At 36.9% G+C, this 18,690-nt stretch overlaps 1 protein-coding gene across 1 annotated transcript in view; it reads right to left on the bottom strand.

Moving 5' to 3' along the window:
- LOC100888221 (E3 ubiquitin-protein ligase ZNRF3) overlaps nucleotides 1-14,641 on the bottom strand; it is a 49,680-nt gene extending 35,039 nt beyond the window's left edge. The window contains exons 1-2 of the mRNA XM_030992035.1: nucleotides 14,518-14,641; nucleotides 7,500-7,574 (exon numbers count right to left, since the gene is read on the bottom strand). The gene's annotated coding sequence lies outside the window, so the exon portion shown is untranslated. The remainder of the gene's footprint in view (nucleotides 1-7,499; nucleotides 7,575-14,517) is intronic.
- Nucleotides 14,642-18,690: the final 4,049 nt, after the last annotated feature.

The raw sequence follows: 18,690 nt of genomic DNA, 5'->3' as shown, positions 1-18,690 counted from the left end.
CAGTTCTCCAGTGTACCTCTTTTAAAATGTGTACACCCTTTTACCCCCCCCCCCCCCCAAAAAAAAATAATAAATTCTACATACAAAAAAAAAGAAAAAAGACTGTACCTTGCAAATGGAAATAATAGAATTACCAAATGATGCGAGGGTAATAATAATTTTGTGATGTTTTAATTCATTTTTTTTTACCTCTCTTTCTCTATCAGATTTTAATCAGACTCTAAGGTGCTTTTCTGATTTTATACATTCATTTAAAATGAATTCATGGAATGGTGGACTTCCCCTTTAAATGTGTTGTTTGTCAATTGTATTGTGGATTACAAATTACAGGAATGTTTTTGTTCTTCTTGAACACACACAAGAATTTGATTTTTCTTTCTTTCTGTCGAAATGTGACCTCTATCAGTGTATCTTAGGAATGTAAGCGGATCGTTAGCTACTTTGATCAGAAAATAATAGCTTTTGTACTAGGAGAGAGAGAGAGAGAGAGAGAGAGAGAGAGAGAGTGAGAGGGAGAGAGAGAGAGGGAGAGAGAGAGAGAGAGAGCAATGAGAGAGCAAAGAATCATGCAGCCCTTTTACAGGTCAATTGCATTTTTGAAGCCAGCCAAAAACGAATCAATTCGATTAAAATACATATTTGCACAAGTTACAGATTCAGTTGAAATGAAGAACAAAAATCTTTCACACAAATTCAAAAATTAGAAGATTTGACTTTCATAATCAAGTTCAAAATAAGATAATTACAAAATAAAAAATTAAACGTTTGAATAAAGAAATAAACAGAAATAAAAAGCAAGACTTCAACACCACAAATTCTTGATGCTCCACCTGATATAAATTATGCCACAATCATTATTATTTTCTTTTAATGTCAGGCCATCATTTTCGAGGTCCTTTCAGTATCCATCGATCTCCAGGCCAGGCTGTATTGCAGACCAAACGGAAATGAAAGCGTACTCTAAAATCAATAAAAATTCATGAGCTTTTCATAAATAGTTTCAATGAGATTAGGTAGTATTTATTGATCAAATCTGTCTTTTTTTTTTAAGTCACTGAACTGACCTAGCATTCACACTGTGGTAGAATTGGCATGTTCTAGGACTCGTTCACATCTACCATGGTAACCCCTTTGCATTAAAAAAAAAGACGTATGTATAATGTTCTTACACATGAATAAAATGTGGACTGGTTGAATTAGGGCCTTTGTTGAATGCGTTTAATTGTTAACTTAAATACGTCACATTCTCAAGAAACCCAAATCGGGTCAAATCAATTTTTGTCACATACTTAAAGGCATTGTTTGACAATGTTTCCAGTTTTGCTAATCTGATATGCATGGCCCTACGTGTCACCAGTGTCTGTGAAATGGTGTAATATTGAAGCCCTAACAAAATTGCACTTCAAAATGATCATGAAGTGCCTAAAAAAAAAAAAATTAAAACTTTGAGTGACCAGTTTTACTGAACTCATTTCCCCCCCAATAGACTGTAGTGTTATAAACACCGTTGGGAAATAGGTTTTTGAAATTTCAAATTCCAATCATAAATAACTTGATAATCAGACAGGCGATCAGCTTGTAAATTTCATGGGGTTCCTGTCTGACCTAAAGGTTTCTAATATATGACTGCAGCATAAGCTACATCCAGGATTCTTTTTAGAATCTGAGGCAAAGATACCCAATCCCTTTAAAGCATTACAAAACATGGTTAACGGGATAAATAACTTTCTTTCTTGAACGCAACTACTTTTTATTCATCACCACTTGCCCTTCAATGAAAGGTTAAATAAATCCACCAAGATTTTCCGCGTCTTAAAGGAGATGGAGAGAACTCCACCTGTGGCTGTTATAGTCATGGCAATATACCCGAGCGACCCAAAGGCCAAATGATATGTGTTGAATTCCTTTTTCTTGAAAGCTGCCACAGGTAACCGATTGATGTGAATATTGCATATGAAATGCGATACACCATATACGTCATTGCTAAAATGGGAGAACATTACCAAGGTCGAACCAAAGCAACTATATTGATTTGAAGAATTCTGACGAAAAAAATGGAAAAAAATGGAGAAACCTGTCATCCGTTTGGTGGCAGGAGGGTCTCAAAGCAGTGAAGAATAATTTGAGTTCATTAATGCCCCCCTGTGACTCCAAACAGATATGTTTTTACTTAAAGCCCTTCTAAAGTGTTGGTAGCCCCAAATTCGCCAAAGATTTGATGGCAAAATTTTACTTAAATTGTATCACAATGTGAAAGAGGATGTCGTTTTATGACACACTTCTACAAAGATCCCCCCCCAAAAAAAAAAAAAAAAAAAAAAAAAATGTGTTTGAAGACAAATATTGGTTAAAAAGAATACATAATTTGGGTTTTCTGTTGTATGCAGAAAACCAAAATTATGTATTCTTTCATCAATATTATGAAAATCCTTGCTGAAATGTATCCTTAATGACATCCTCTTTCACATTATGATACAGTTTAAGTGAAATTTGCCATAAAACTGGGCTCCCAACACTTTAAGAGGGGTCTTAATAAGAAACAAACATCAAGAAAGTGGAAAAGAATCTGCTAAGATCCAAAATGGCATTATCTAGGTGCACTCTACTTCCTCTCAACTGATGACTAATAAATATTCAAAAAAATATGAGAAAAAAACAAGATAGAAAACAAAACAAAGAGGGAGGGGGGGGGGGTGATGCCAGTGACCTTTGACCCAAGCTCCTGGATGACATTTGGTTTGAATTTGGGTCATCCAAATTTCTGGATCATCGGCTTCTGAAATCTGGACAGAAATATAGAAGAGAATTTCTTTCTTTTTCATCTCTCTGCCCAAACCCTTGTGGTATAGAAGAATTCTGACCTCTAAGCAGATCATGTGGTCTGATTTAAAAATCTAAACCTATGCTCAAAAGAAAATCTTTGAAGAAAAAAAGGATTATCTATGACAGGAAAGAATATCAGTTTTAGCCTTTACAGAAAGTATGTTGTATATAGTCAGTAGGCCTACCGGTATATGGTATTTCCGTGTGTGATGATGCACAGTATGTAAGCCTACGTACGTGTACTCAAATAGGTATAAAGTAAACTGCACATCAGCGTTACAAAATCTATCTCTAAAAAAAAAATATGTAAATTTTGCAAATGCATAGTTAGTACAAGCAAGCCTTGAAATAAAATGCAAGGAACTAGGTTGTAATAAAAGGTGCATATTTTTTTAGGAGAATCTATCAAATTGATCCTTATAAATCCCTCCTCTCAAATTCTCCTTAAGAGCCCATTTACTGGGAAGATAAGGGAAATTCCCTATCATCCTCTTTAGCTTCTTCAACATACCCCCTGTCCACACACAACATTTTCCGTGATTAGCTATACCGTTTCGCGATAGTTTTACAATAAAATTGTGTGTGTGGACGCTCACTAACGATACGTCGTATAACGAAACTAGTCTAACGAAACGCAGGTTTGGGCATCGTTTCGAACTGAAACTCAATAAAGAATCACGCCTAATCACGAAAATGTTGTGTGTGGACAGGGGGAGTGTAACTAGTGTAACTAACTGGGCGGGGCTTAACGTGACCTCGAGCGAAAGGAGACCAGACTGTAGAGTTTCGGGATTACTTTCTTCTGTTTATGGACATCCTTGAATTTATACGATGATTATTTATATGACGTTTCTTGTGTGTGGACACTTTGAAATTTATACTATGATTCTTTATACGACGTTTCGTTATAGAGTTTCGGGATAAATTGTTTTGTGTGTGGACATGCTGATAGCAGGATGTTCCTTTGACCTCATCCGCGTTCAGACTACCCAATACATTATATAGCTACATGTGTAAGAAAAGTGATTACCCTTTAAGTCTGAACGTCTCATAAAGAAACATCATGAATAATAGCGAAATGCAATGCATGTCAGAGCATCGTTTCAAATGAAATCTTGATAAAGATTCATGGTCCCCTTCTACTCTGAACGTTGTATCGTATGAAAATCGTATGAATATCGTATAACTGGGTGGAGCTTATCGTGAGTATACATCAATGATTGACAAGCTACCATGTCAATTGACGTCCTCAAAACTAATTTCTTTATATGATGGTATTATCTAGTCTAAATGCCCCTTTCGTGATACATTGATTCTTTTTACGTTTATTTATACGTTTTTTCATAAAACTTCCTGTAGTCCGAACAGGCCATTTTTCATGGATGGAGAGTGATAATGGAAATGAGGTACTTGAGATCACTGTACGATGATGCTACTTTTGCAAGCAGCTTAGGACTATACTGCCCACCACCCATCTCACTGTAACTCTAGGCCTGTCCTCATCAGCTTAAATTTGCCAAATACACCGCTATTTGCAGACTCTGAATATTATCCTGAAGCTCGATATTGCTTCTTCACCAGACCGATACGCTCATCACAAACTAACTCGGACGGGCGCAAATTAACCGCTTTTTCCCAAATAACGGGATATTTTTTATGGAACAGAGACCCAACATTTCTCAGGATATTTTCTCGACCAAATAATTCGCTAATTGTAACTACGGGCTGATGAGGACGCGATCGGGATAGTTAAAATAGTGGGTTATTTGGCAAACTCGAGCTGATGAGTACAGGCCTAATGTAGCTCAGTCTTCATATCACTATAGTTTAAGGGAATCTCTACATTATCTCTGGGATTTGTACATTCACATGTTGAGAACATAAGAAAACAAAGAAGTGTATATTAATAACATTAATTTGTGATTGCAACAAGATTCCTTATAAAATCACTTAATCAAAAAACAAAATTCAGATCAAAATATTAGTTTTATTAGCTTGATTGAAAAGATTGACAGATAAATTGAAGAAATTAGGTAATCGGATCTTCGATCATCTTTTCAATCATCTTTGAGATGGTCTAGAATTTATGAATAGAAGTTAAACCAAGTTATTGATAAGATTTTTGAGCAATTTCAATCAATGACAGCTCACCAACAAATATTTTTGACCAAATTATATTAAAAGACACATGAGACATTCTACATGTAATTCATAACACTGTCCTGCAATAACTCTTTTTAAAAATTTTTATGGAAAACTATGACATTAAGTTGCGCGGGAATATCTTGTGAAGTTGTGTCTGTTGATAGAGACTAGATATAGCTCATATATCAACTGGATTGTTTGTTTCAGCAGCTAGATTTGTTTTACAAACTTTTATTGCCCATTTCCAGAGTCCGGTTGGTTCAGTCAAATGGGGATGGATGACCTGGCAAATAAATTGTCGCTGCCAACGTGAAATATTATATCTCAACAGGATGCAGTAACATATTTCTTTTGCTAAGAGCAAGCTGTTGTTCTCCGGATAGCATCACTTCTTTCTATTTCTCTCTTCCTCTCTCTTGATCAGTGCTCATCTATTATTCCTTTTGTGTCCATCTATAGCTCTTTTCCTTACCTTTGCTTGTTTTTTCCATTAAATCTTACTTACCCAATTTTGTTCCCTAATTTTCTTTCTCTTCTTCTCTTCTCTTCTCTTCTCTCCCTCCCTCTCTCTCTCTCCTCCTTCTCTCTCCTTTGTTCTCCAGATAGCATCACTTCTTTCTATCTATCTCTCTCTCTCTCTCACTCAATGCTCATCTATTATCCCTTTTGTGTCGATCTATAGCTCTTGATTTTTCTGTTCGCGTGTTACCTTGCCTTTTCTTGTTTTCTCCCATTAAATCTTACTTTCCCAACTTTGTTCCCTAATTTTCGTTCTCTTCATCTCGATTATCACTTCCCTCTTCTCTCCCTCTCTGTCTCTCCCCCCTCTCTCTCTCCCCCTCTCTCTTTCTCTCTCTCCCTCTCCCTAATGTTCATTTTTTTCCATTTTCTGTCTAGTGCTTTTAATGTTCTGTCCTTTCTTTCCCTAGAGCTACTTTTTATTAAATGATGTATCTCACTTCCCTAACTCCTCCTATCCATCAATATCTTTCTCTTCATATTTAATATTTGCATGTTTTAAACACCCCCCCCCCCCCTCTCTCTCTCTCTTAGGATAAATTACGCTCACAATTAATATTAACAGATTAAATTGCCAAAAGGACAACATGGCCTCAAGTTTGGCCCTCTCATTAAAGAGTTTCAAATGGCAACACTAGCTAGACTCTATCCTCTTTCTGCTATTGAAGACATTTGAAATAATTCTGGCATCAGAAACACCTTGCAAATAGCCAACGTTTCTTCTGACAAGTCATAGGCTATAGCGTATATGTAGAAGTCTAGGTCCAAATGTCAATTCTTCATTAATTAGGTACCCTTAATTTGTTTTCCTTCTTCTTGATTCTTTATGTGGTCTAATATGCTGGCATCAATCCGCAACTTAACCCGGTTAAAGGCTTCAAGATGGAAACTTGTGGTGCATTTTTCACAGAAGCCGGGACTCCCAAATTCGGCAACACCAGTCATTAAAAGCGCATTAACCTTTGAAGTTGACCCCCGTGGCACTTGCAAGAATTTGACAGTTTCCCAGTACAGAGGGAAGTCACAACACTACAGAGTAGTGTAATGTAGACAAGTGCCCATTGATTCTGTTCAAACTGTGTTTCAACATATGTAAGGACTTGTAAGAAGCAGGACAAAGGCGACTGCTAGTCTGGTCGAAGAACTTTTCCAATCAAACTTATTAACTTTTTTATTATTACTATTTTTTGAATAATTTATACTTCATTGATCTCAAATGAAAGCAAGACGTACAATATTGAAACTTTAAAGGCACACTGAATACAGCTAGTAGCCTTTTATGGTTAGCTGAATCAATATTCCTTTTAATCATAATGAATAAATTCTTAAAATCTGCATGTTCTGATCAAGATGGACAAGTCTCATAAATGCATTATACCTTGTTTCTATCAAAACTATGTTCAATAAAAAATAAATCCTTGAAATCTGTGTTTTCTGATCAGGATGGACAAATCCATTAAATGCATAATACCGTTTCTATTATATGCAAAACTGGTTGTATCATACTCAACCCACACCCAAAAGCTCCATATATAAAGAAAGGTATAATTACCATGGGAACAACTGCTACAGCAGATACAAAGTGCTCTGGCAGCTCATAATGATATGAAAGTCACCACCATTTCAGATGCAGTTCAAATCAGAAGTATTTGATAGGGAATAATTAAGAGTTAATTTACCTGTCAAATGACAGAAAAGGGTGAAATCTGTCTAATATCTAATGAATGAGCTGGTGCAATTGATCTCTCTTCATAAAGATACTACCTTGCGATCATATGCATAATAGTTTTTCATATTTATTCATTACATTCTCATTCACTGTTGTGATATCTTTTTGTGTCAGCGGTACCAGACACGATTAGCATTAAATGCTATTTTCTGGTCCCATTTATCCTTTCAATGTTAAACATTCACATTTGATTGTTATATTGATGTACTTTTTGTTTGGATAATAAAACTTCAAACCCAAACTCAAACTCATACATCGTTGTCATATCTGGATTGAGTCTTACCTGTGAAATGGCTGAAGGGCTGTCCGACACCACAAAGATGACTGCTGTGGCGCCACGATGTATTGCTCTTTTGGCCTGTAATAAACAAGAAGAAAGGGTAGTAAATTAGAAAGGAGAGTAGAAATATTGCAAAGAGCAATAAAGAACACGGTTCCCTACGTACTTAACATTTACAGCTAACACAACACAAAGATAACAACCAAAAACATTAATAGAATATGTACAGACAACTTTAGAATACTGGTAAGAAGTAGCAAATTAGTACAGTTGCCTAAATCCCTTGGCCACCATGTTTCTGGACATAATAGTTGTAGCATTTTTTTGGTTGAAGAATTTGTTTTGGCTGTCATGGTCCAAATGCAGTGTTCAAGCATGGACCTTCTGGTCCACGGTTCAAGCCTCAAGTTCTTGGGTAGGATTTGCCGCCCACAGCACAGAAGGGGTTTAGTTACTATAATAAAGCACAAAAAAGTAGTACATTTTCTTTTATCTGGGTTGAAAATGTTTTATAATATGTTTCTGTTACTGCCTCTCTGCATTCAACAGATACCGGTACCTCTAAAATTCAGACTATTACTAAATGGATTGCAATCAATAAAGTTGAATCAACAACTAATGGTCGTTATTTTCCCATCTAAAGCTATTTTCAAGCCCTTTCGTTTTGAGGGAAGTTCTAAATCAGAATTATCTTTCAAATGCCCTTGGAATTTAACCTTTTCATTTTTTGGGGCCTGCAAATGGGACAAAGTACCTTTAATGTGGTCTTTACTCAGGCACCCCATAGGAAACCGTTGATAGAACATTTCAGAAAATTATCCTTGAGGGACGTTTAGGAAAATTAAGCATTAAGGTTAATGGTCTTGAAGTACCAAGATCAAATGTAAATTGGTCTTTAAGAGTACAGTAACAACCTTATACTCTGTTTCAAGTTTTATAATTTTTTTAATTTAGTTGAAAGAGAAGATTATTACTTATTAGTGCAGCAATTGACTATCAGGCTACTGATTAGGGTTGAAAGATTGGTAGCGTAATATTCCGTTTATAGAGAGTGCTGAAAAGCAGAGTGAAAACTTTTCTTGAATTTGTTGTTTGACTAGTTCCCATGGTTTGTTTGGAGTTGGTTCCACTAAGTATGAAACCTTGTTATCAAAGATGGAAAGTACAGTCATACCTGTCTATAGCGACCGCCCAAAGGAAACACAGAAAGTGGTCTTTGTAGACAGGTTCCTATAGTACACGTTTCAATGAGAAACCATTTTCAAGGGAAACAAAAAATGTGGTCTTTGTAGTCAGGAGGTCTTTGTAGGTCACTAAAACAGGTCTGACTGTACGATAAAAAGGTCTCCCTCATGTGAAGTCTGAAGATACAGGTTCAGGGGCCTCTTGCATACAACACATTGCATCTAAGCACAACTAGAATATTAAACTAAACTTGATTTTCAACCAATAAATCGCATGTTCAGGACTTGCGCTTAATAAGTTTTTAGTAACTTTTTAACTCAACTTTGTTTTATGCAAAAGGAGGGCACAGGTTCACGTTTGGTAATATGTAGTTTGATTCGTGCATATGACGCACCATGGAAGAAAATGGAGACAAGTATTCTACCGCCTCCAGAACAACGCTTTCATGTTTTCGATCCGATCTATCTCTACCTGATGAATAAAACAATTTCCTCCAAGAATAAGCCTTCTTCGGGGCATGGGAATCCTCCATATCCAACCATTATCCACACCTTTCAGACTTACCGTCTGTAAGACCAATGTTCTAGAATAACTAAAATGCGCAGGAGAAGTAGGGGACCAGGCAAGGCGCTACTTTCAAAGTTTTCAAGAGAAAGTGGAACTGTTAAACGTGTGCGCAAATCTTTACTAAACTTCTTGAAAATGTGCATTCGAAGTTTGAAGGAAAGGGATTCTTGTTCTACGAGGCGTTAGATAGTTTACTTTCTTATATCATTTCAAGGGTATGCACTAGTTGGACCCTGCACAAAACAAAGTAGATCTATGGAATTACCAGCAAAATTTTGCACCAGTTGTTCCTTTTATTGGTCATCTTTCAATTCACTGTATTGATTACGCCTCATATTACAGTGTGAGATATGCTGAACAGCCAACAACAAAAAAAAATTAAAAAAAGATAAATGTAAATGTTATATCTATAAATGTATCAACGTATTAATGCAGTAATGGGGGAGGGGGTAGCAGTTTGCATATAGTCTTTACTAGCTCTACATTTAAATCCCCTCATAAAAGAACAACTCTGAATAGATGATGATACAGATAATGAAGAAAAAAATCATGAAAAGAAAAACAAATCTCATTCGTAGAGAGTCAATGATTCCCAGGGCTAACGACCCTCTTATAAAACTCCCCCAAATTTAATCAAACCTATTCCATTACAACTTACAAGGTATAACTAGACCGCTCATCTTTCACATCATCATGATCACCGCCCTCTTACAAATTAAAAGTTAATGTGGAGCCGTGCTTGCCCTCATAATCCAGATAAATTCTAGCCTTCCTTTATTCCAACGAATAATGGATCACGGGCAAGCCTTTTTTCTTCCTCCTCCCCACACCCCTCCGTAGAATTAGAGGAGTCGGAGTCAAAGATTGATTTCAATTTCTCATTGTGTCGCCCAAGCGGGGACATTGCTCTAAGAAATTGGCGCTCCTTTGAGCTATGTTATCCGGTGAATGAGGCAATTATGTTGAGGGATTATCCCCCTGATGACTGGGGATTGTCCTGTGGATAAAGGATCTATTGTGCGAACTACAAAGGGATAGACCTTCCAGATACCCCTATCACTTCTGAAGGGAGGGTGTACGTGCATACTGCCTGGATTTTGAAGGAGGGTATATGGTTAGAGAGCATAAATTAGATATCTTGGATTGTAATTTTCCTTATTCCGCATTGAAGATGTAAATACCAAGTTACACGAGAGGCAAATTGTAAAATGCTTTGCAACTGCACGAAGAAGACACAAAATGAATCTTCCTTTAGAATGAATTTTTGACTGGGAAATGATGAAAATGAATAGACGATCATCAAAAAATAAAATATTTTCCAATGGTTTTGTCCTGGTAATGAGGATTACTACCAAACCAAAGAGCACTACATGTAGGGCATCGACTTGGTTTTGAACCTAGGACCTCCCGGTTACGAGGCCAATGAGCCATCGCCCATATTGCACCTCCTCATGGCTTTTGTATCAGATTTGATGGACTAGACCAAGATAAAATGACCAAGATTTTTGTAGAAGCTTTTATCTCACGTGAAACACAATCTCTATTCCCTTTGGACATTCTTACTCTTGCAACAAAACTAGAACGAATGAAGGAGCAATGGCAGCAGATACGCCATGGGAATATGTATGGGAATACAATCTTCCAGGCATCTTAACAAAAAAACTTGAAGAAGAAGAAAGAGAGAAGTTATGTAGCATATGTTGGATGATCTGCTATGAAGATCAAGGGTAAAGTGAGCTGGCTAGGAGAGACTTGTTGAACTCCTGTTCTATAGGTGTCTATCACAGACATCCTCAAGACTGTTACATCAATTGACCTATTGCCATAGGATGATTGGAGGGAGGAAGGTTGAACAGAGAAGAGGGATAGAAGGAAGAAAAGCTGCATGTACATGTACATACAGATCAAAGTGGAGAGAGAGAGAGAGAGAGAGAGAGAGAGAGAGAGAGGGGGGGAGAGAGAGAGAGATGGGCAACAGAGAGGCATGAAGAGATAGAGAGTGATACAATGAGGCTTTGAAAGACAGAGTTACATAAAGAAAGGAAGAAATAGGCAAAGATACATGTAGATACAGAGATGGAGAGAGAGAAAGAGAGAGAATAAAGCGAGAGATTAAGAAATGAAAAGAAAGCTCCTTAATTTGATGTACGAAGCAAGTAATGATGTTATATTAAATTCACAAAGAAAGGAAGACCTTCTAGGGAGAGACAGACATTCATTCAAAACAGACATGTACGCAAAAAGATCTGCATTAATCATACAGTAATAAAATTAGCAAAAGTCAGACAGAAATAATTAGAGGGATGAAAATTTATTAGAGGATTAAACAAACAAATCGACAATAAGGAGATCAGACAGAGAGACAGGGAGGCCGAGAGAATGAGAGGCGGAGAGAAAGAGGGAGGGGGAGAGAAAGAGGGAGAGGGAGAAAAAGAGAGAGAGGGGGGAGAGAGAGAGGGAGAGAAAGAGAGAGGGAGATAGAAAGAAAGAGGAACAGAGAAAATAGGGATAGAAAGAGAGAGAGAGGGAGAGAAAAAGAGAGAGAAAGAGATAGAAAGAGAAAGACAGATGGAGGGAGAGAGAGTGCCAGAAAAAGCCAGAGAAAGAAAGGCGGCACTTGAAAGGTACACCAATGTACCCATTTTTCACCAAAGCATTCTACCAGGCTCTCTATACAGAGTGCGCTTGTTATGCCCTTCTCCTCTCTCTCTCTCTCGGGCCAACATCAAAGGAAGAGACCGCCAAACTCCGGTCTGATCTACTTTGTCAGTAACTGGATTTGTAAGCTATTTATCTTCAATGCAAACACGTTTTCCCTTTTTCTGCACTAGAAAACATGCACTTAATCTGCATAATTGTTCGGTCCCTTTGTGATGGTTGTTAGTTTCTGGAATGCGCATTGTCAAAATTCAAGTCTAATCAGCTTATAATGCTTTACACCACCATCACCGTGAATGAATGGGCCACGTGAAGGATGAGACTCAGACAGATACCATCACATTCTAAGAAGAAAGTAAAGTGGAATAAATATAAATGATAATTCAAGATGGACCTTACAGTTGGGTGGTGAATTTTTTCTCTTTAGGTATCACAAGAAAAGTTATTAAACTGCTTATAAAAGTCAAAGATTATACATTTACCCATAATAGTATAACATTCTACAGGTGTATGAGACATTACACAGCCTCTTTTTATTTGTTTTATAACGTAAACTTATATTTAATTGCAAGTATCTTATGATTAGTATACATTAGGACAGTATTAAATGTCAGAAATATTCCTAATACCCAAAGCAAAATAATTACTGTACCATTTCTTGTATTTGGTGACAATCTTTTCGATACCATTGTACTTTTAATTTTACATTATTCATTTGAACTTTAACCCCTGGGAACTATCCCATCCATACTAGATGCTAATTTTCAGATTTTTTTTTAATGGGTTATTTGAATCCTTCACATAACCCCCCCCCCCCCCTCCCCCCAACTCCCCCTTTCTTAGCACTTTGTATCCTTTTGCTTCCACCTCCTCCCCTACTCCCCCTAATCTACCCACTTCTCCACCCCTCCTCTACCCTCTCCCCACCCCCTTCTCTACCCTCTCCCCACCCCCTTCTCTACCCCCCTCCCCCACACACCCCCTCCTTATACCCACCCCCACCCCAATCAGCCCCTCATTCTAAGTTGATTAAAAGAGTTTCTGAACATAACAATGTCCAGAGGTCATACCATAGAATATCTTGTAAGTCAACACAATAATTAGCTACATATAATGGACTGGACATTCAACTATTGATGGGTCTTTGATGGGGGAGGTTTCTCGGAAATTTCCACATGAGAAAACCACATGAATTCAATCCTATTCTGCACAATGTCGCCAATCAAGCTTGCTGCCTTTGTTATTAAATGAAATGATCAAGCGTAACCATGCGTGTATAATATTGAACATCAGATACGGAATGTCATTCTTGAATGATTACTTTCAATGGGCAAGTATTGAATCCAATGACCAAGGTAATAGTTTATATGTAAAGCCCTGAGAGACATTGTATTACGGTAAGCGCTATATAAAAGCGGAATATTATTATTTATAATTAATGTGCATGAGCCTGTATGCATATTACATGAAACTAGCTATGGTCATGTGATGACTGAAATATCATTGGTTCATTTGACCCCAATAGACAAGCTTTGAAGTCAAACAGTGCCCATTTCCGAATCATTGTGATACTTTAAAACAACACTTCTTCATATTAATACATAATAAGAAATAAATTTTAACAAATTAAATAGGAAATGCTGATGCTCATTGGATAATGCCCAAATGAGTTTCTTTAAATGTAACTTGAGTTTATCATTGTTATACCTTTATACAAGGAAACAAAGAGCCTTCCATACAATAACTTTCAGAATGATTGTATCATCATTTTGATAATATGTATTTATTTTAGGAAATGTTTACTTTTCTGCATAAGATTCCGTCATGAACGATTTATGGCAAATTTCTTAAGTGTAATTTCTGCTATCCTGACTGTTTTTGTTTTCAGACTTTTTCCAGGAGCTTTTCAGGGTTAATTGCTGTCTGTACTCCAGTGTCTATAGCGAAGATTTATTTTACGTAAAGTCCAACGTATTTGGTCATTTGATGTCCCACAAATTACCAATACTGAAAATTTTAAAAAGTTATAATCGGAAGTGTCATTTTCCTTGTTGGGTAGGTCTGACAGAAACTCTGTTATAGCAGTCAACTTGATAAAATCAGTGGGTATATATTATATACTAAGAATGATGACTATCAGAAATATATGGGACAAAGTAATGTAATACCAGAAAATTTTGTGCACTTGAAATGTTCATGAATATTGCGAGTGGTTCGGGTTGGCAAAAGTTTTGATGCTGTGAAAGGAGTTGATCTTGACACAAAAACTGAAATTTTGCAATTCACAAGTTTAAAATTCACAATTTTCTTTCCGAGAAAATCACTCTCATTAACAAATCATGAAAGAGTCACGTCACAAAAATGTCTAGCTCTATACAGTATCTTGAGCTGGAGTCGGGCTAACTCGGACACGTTACGAATACGGGGCCGAGTTGTACCGGCATGATTGAATTTTGAATGAAATATCTTAGGGTTAGGGTTAGGTTTTAGGGTTAGGATAGGGTTTAGCGTTAGGATTAGGGTTACAGTTAGGGTATGCTGGGACAACTCGGCCCGTATTTGCAGCGGGCCGAGTTGTCCCAGCATACCCTAACTTTGACCATCTACTGACCTTGTCATACACAGAGAGGCATGGATGAGGATCAATGTAGGAAGACTCCAGGTTGACCACTGCAACCGTTCCAAATTCCGTTTCATCGTCATCGTAATCGTTGCACAGGCCTCTGGGATGGAACTGAAAAATATCAAGGGAAAAACATAGTAAATATTAACAAATGATTTGTTTTACTCATTATTGTAATTGCCGCTCAGGTCTCTAGTATGGAATTGATAAGATTAAAAACAGGGAACATTGTAAATATAAATTGTTTAGTCGCTGCGGACTGAAATCCTTAACTGCCACATTGTTTTGTGTGCATTACATTCCATACATATTGATTGTGTGACAAAAGATAACCATGGCAGTCCAAAGTTGTTCCATTAGTTAAAGGTAAAGACCAGTTATGGTCATGCGATTGCATTGTGAAAGAAATGTTGTGGAATCAATCAGAAAAGGTTGATCATCTAGCATCTAGCATCTGCAAGGTTCTGGAATCATCAAAATGATAAGAAATTTGGCCCATTCTTCGTAAAGTTACAAGCACTATACACAGAAATATGTATATGGGACTACCCTATATCTCTCACAGACCATGAGAGAAACAAATTTACCAAATATATGAATTAGTAGGCGGTTTCCCAGCAAAAATTTTATCATCATGTATTAGTCAAAACATATTCTTTCACATGATTGGTAATGAGAGCTTCCATTTCATTTTTTGAAATTGGGGCATTTCCAATACTGGTCTTTACCTTTAAAGAAAGCAGTTAAAGAGCAAGGTACATAAATGTGCCCTGTTTCATAATGTTTTTTTTTATCAATAACAAGTTACAATAACTGTTAAAAGCTACTGAAATACTGCATTTGATTGGTTGAGACTGAGAGCAGATTTGTCATAGAAATTTAGCATTTGTTAATGATAACAAGTATTATAAAAGAGGGCCATGGAATCTAGATGCTTATGAAAAGTGTTCAATACCTTCTCCAATACCTGGATTGCATGATATCTGTGATGACAAAATTCAAAAATGAGTTATAAAGTTGCATGATTTGCAACAGTCAAGTTTTTTGTTTGTTTCAATTCTTGTACAAACAGAATTTTAACACAAATGGAATGCTTGATTTTTGCATTCTTTACAGTTTACTGCATTCATACCTCCCTTTTCTACTGTGTTGACTTAATAAATGGGTGGTTCTTTAACATAGATGTTTATCATCACATTCATGATGAAAGATTTTTTTTAGCTAATTTCTCTGGAGAGTTTGTGTGAAGTAATTTTCTACACGACTAGCCTCAAACCATCACAACCTGTATTGAAAAGATGAATGCCAGAAGAGGACAAATGTCAAGAAACCTAAGAATTGCTGCACGATCTGCATCACAAAACCTACATTTTGAAAGAGAGATAAAGGTATGAAACCTATAAAGTGAGTGTTTTCAGGGTGAGGAGATAGCAGAGACTTAAAGAACATTTGATAGGCATTTTATTCATGTGCAAGAGTTATATAATTCTAAAATTTACAGAAAAAATTGAGGCATATTGCATAACAAAGCAATTGAAATTATTTGTTTGTAGCTTCACATTCACAACCCTCTGAAGATTTCCAAACAATATACTCCTGGGCTTGTGGTAATACTTTTATTTTACACAATATGAAGTATCACCAAATAAGATATCAGAGCTGTATGATATCTCTTTGGTGTTACAAAATGAAGCATCTGAAATTGGAAATCTTATATTTCATCTGTTTGGAGGCAGAATGGTGTTAACTCGGTGTTACAGTATGCAAGTTAATGCCCTTTTGGTTAGAAACATAGGATTTGTCATCTTTCAAACATAACAAATATGCAGATTATTTTAGGCTCAAGGTATAACCTATAGGGTTGGTGGTTACATACTGGGTAAAACTCTTCATACTCTGCAGGTTTTGAATTGAGAAGCTGTGAATGATTCTCAATTAAAACAACAAATGAAAGGAGAGGAGATACTGAAGACTAATACATGGACTGTCTGACTGCTGTGATATAACGTGAACAGTACCTCCGCTAGTTTGACGTACATTGAGTATGTGTGAACAGGGCATGATAAATACAAAGCTGGAGTGATCCATTACCTGTCTAGTCCACTACTCCATCTACTCTGTCTCTATTTATATACAGATATATCTCTCACTCTCTCTAAACCTCCTCTTCTCTCTTCTATTCATTCTATTAATACACCTATTTCTAGCTACCGTAGCTATCTTTCTCTCTCTCTCTCTCTCTCTCTCTCCAACTCCTTTCCCCCACTTATCTCCCTTTTAGGTTGCCCTTGCCCTTCCCACACATTTTCCTTCTTCTTTTTCTCCTGCTTGCTATATTTTTGTCTCTATTTATATCTTTCTCTTCCCCCCTCTTCTCTCCCCTTCTCTCTATCTCTATTCAACTCTCTCTTTTCTTATCCTCTCACTCATTCTATGTCACGCCTTTCCTACATAAACAAAATTTCATCTAGAAAAAACAATTTTCCAATTTTCACTAATATCTCATGAGTAATTTATTCATTGAACTAGCCTAGATTGAACACTGTTTAATTACGACGAAGTGTCAAAATAAGTGGGCCGAAATTGGAACAAGTTGGAGAAACCTCATTTGAAAAGTCACTTCATTTCTAGACAAATCCTTTGAATGAAATAAACAACCTTTTTTTTAACCCTCTCTTTTCCTCTTCACGCCATCTCTCTCTCTCTCTCTATCTCTCTCTCTCTCTCTCTCTCTCTATCTATGTATTCAGTCCTCCACTCCAGCTCTAAACGAGAGAGCCTATATACACCCAGGTCGCCAGCGTTTCATCGTATCCACGAAGTCACAATTGGGACAAAAGCACGCATTCTGAGTTTCCTGCCACCAGCGCACTAATGAAAGGGGGAGCTCTGGCTCGACGTTCGTGCCTGCTCTGTCGGGTTTGTTAGGCAAGAGGCCAATTTCCGTCCAGCGCTCGCTCGCTCTCCCAGCTCCGCAGGTCTCTAAACATCGCTCTCGATCTTTTTCTTTCTTTAGGCTGTAAATCAAAAGGTAAGTATCAATAGAGTATAGAGTATAGAGTAGCTATCACCCCCTGACATTCACTTCCGTAGTACCTAAACCCCATTCAGACTGTTTATTGACTTTAGATGTATATATGAAAAGTTTGCATATATGTGAACATAGCGCAGTTGTTCACTGGTTACAGCATCCAGGCTTAGGTGTAATTTCAACAAGAACTGTCTCCAGAGATTGTATGAAACTTTTCCTGTGACAATTGTTCCATGTCAATTTCGTACCCTAACCCAGAGGTGACAACCTCTTGACACAAAAAACAGACAGAGTATCCTAAACTATCAGATTTTCACGAAAACTCTGAAAATTACGGTCAAGTAATATGCTTGCTCTTTCTTTAAAACTTAATGAGAAAATTGTAAAGCAAAGCTTTTGTTGGGGTTGTGGGGTTTTATTTTTACATGTTTTTATGGGTTTATATGGGTTTAAAAAGATGAAAACTTGTATTTTAAGAGGTGATATCGTATTATTGTATTCCACTCTTATTATCGTACTAAATACCATTTAATCATACTGTTTGGCATCTCTGCTAACCCAATTCTTGACTTGAAGCCTGGATCCAACACTATATCTAATTCTTACCCTAAAATTAAACAAAAACCCAATTGCAACCCCAACCCTAAACCTTTGTTGAAATATACAGCCCAGAGCAACTGTCGCAAGAGCAAATGTCAAGTCACCGTCTCCAGAATGACTCTTGTCTCGTACTTTGGGGACTGAATGTGGTATAGTACAAGAACTTTACATAAGTTTACACAATTCCATGCTTTTCAGAATAACAACTTGCTGAAAACATCAAGTATGCCCTTTCACTTCACTTTAACATTCCCTTTAAAAGCGTTTCTTTATACGATATAACCCATTGTGTGAATGTGCCCTTAAAAGCAACTCCAGGAGATGGAGATAACCTTTGCAGTCATGTTTCTTCCCCCTCCTCTATCTATACAAGCCAAGATATTTGATCAGATAGACCACAGTACGTCACATCCTCCCCAGGTTTAATTAGAAGTGCAAGTATATCTACGTCTCCTTCTCATCCCTAATCCAAAGATACTGATTCATGTTAAACCTTTATAACTGCCACCTGAAGGTCAGACGGGCGTAAG

Source organism: Strongylocentrotus purpuratus, unplaced genomic scaffold (genome assembly GCF_000002235.5).
Source record: "Strongylocentrotus purpuratus isolate Spur 01 unplaced genomic scaffold, Spur_5.0 spur5_scaffold_2, whole genome shotgun sequence".
Taxonomy (NCBI): Eukaryota; Metazoa; Echinodermata; class Echinoidea; order Camarodonta; family Strongylocentrotidae; genus Strongylocentrotus; species Strongylocentrotus purpuratus.
This window is presented reverse-complemented; position numbering and strand designations above follow the sequence as displayed.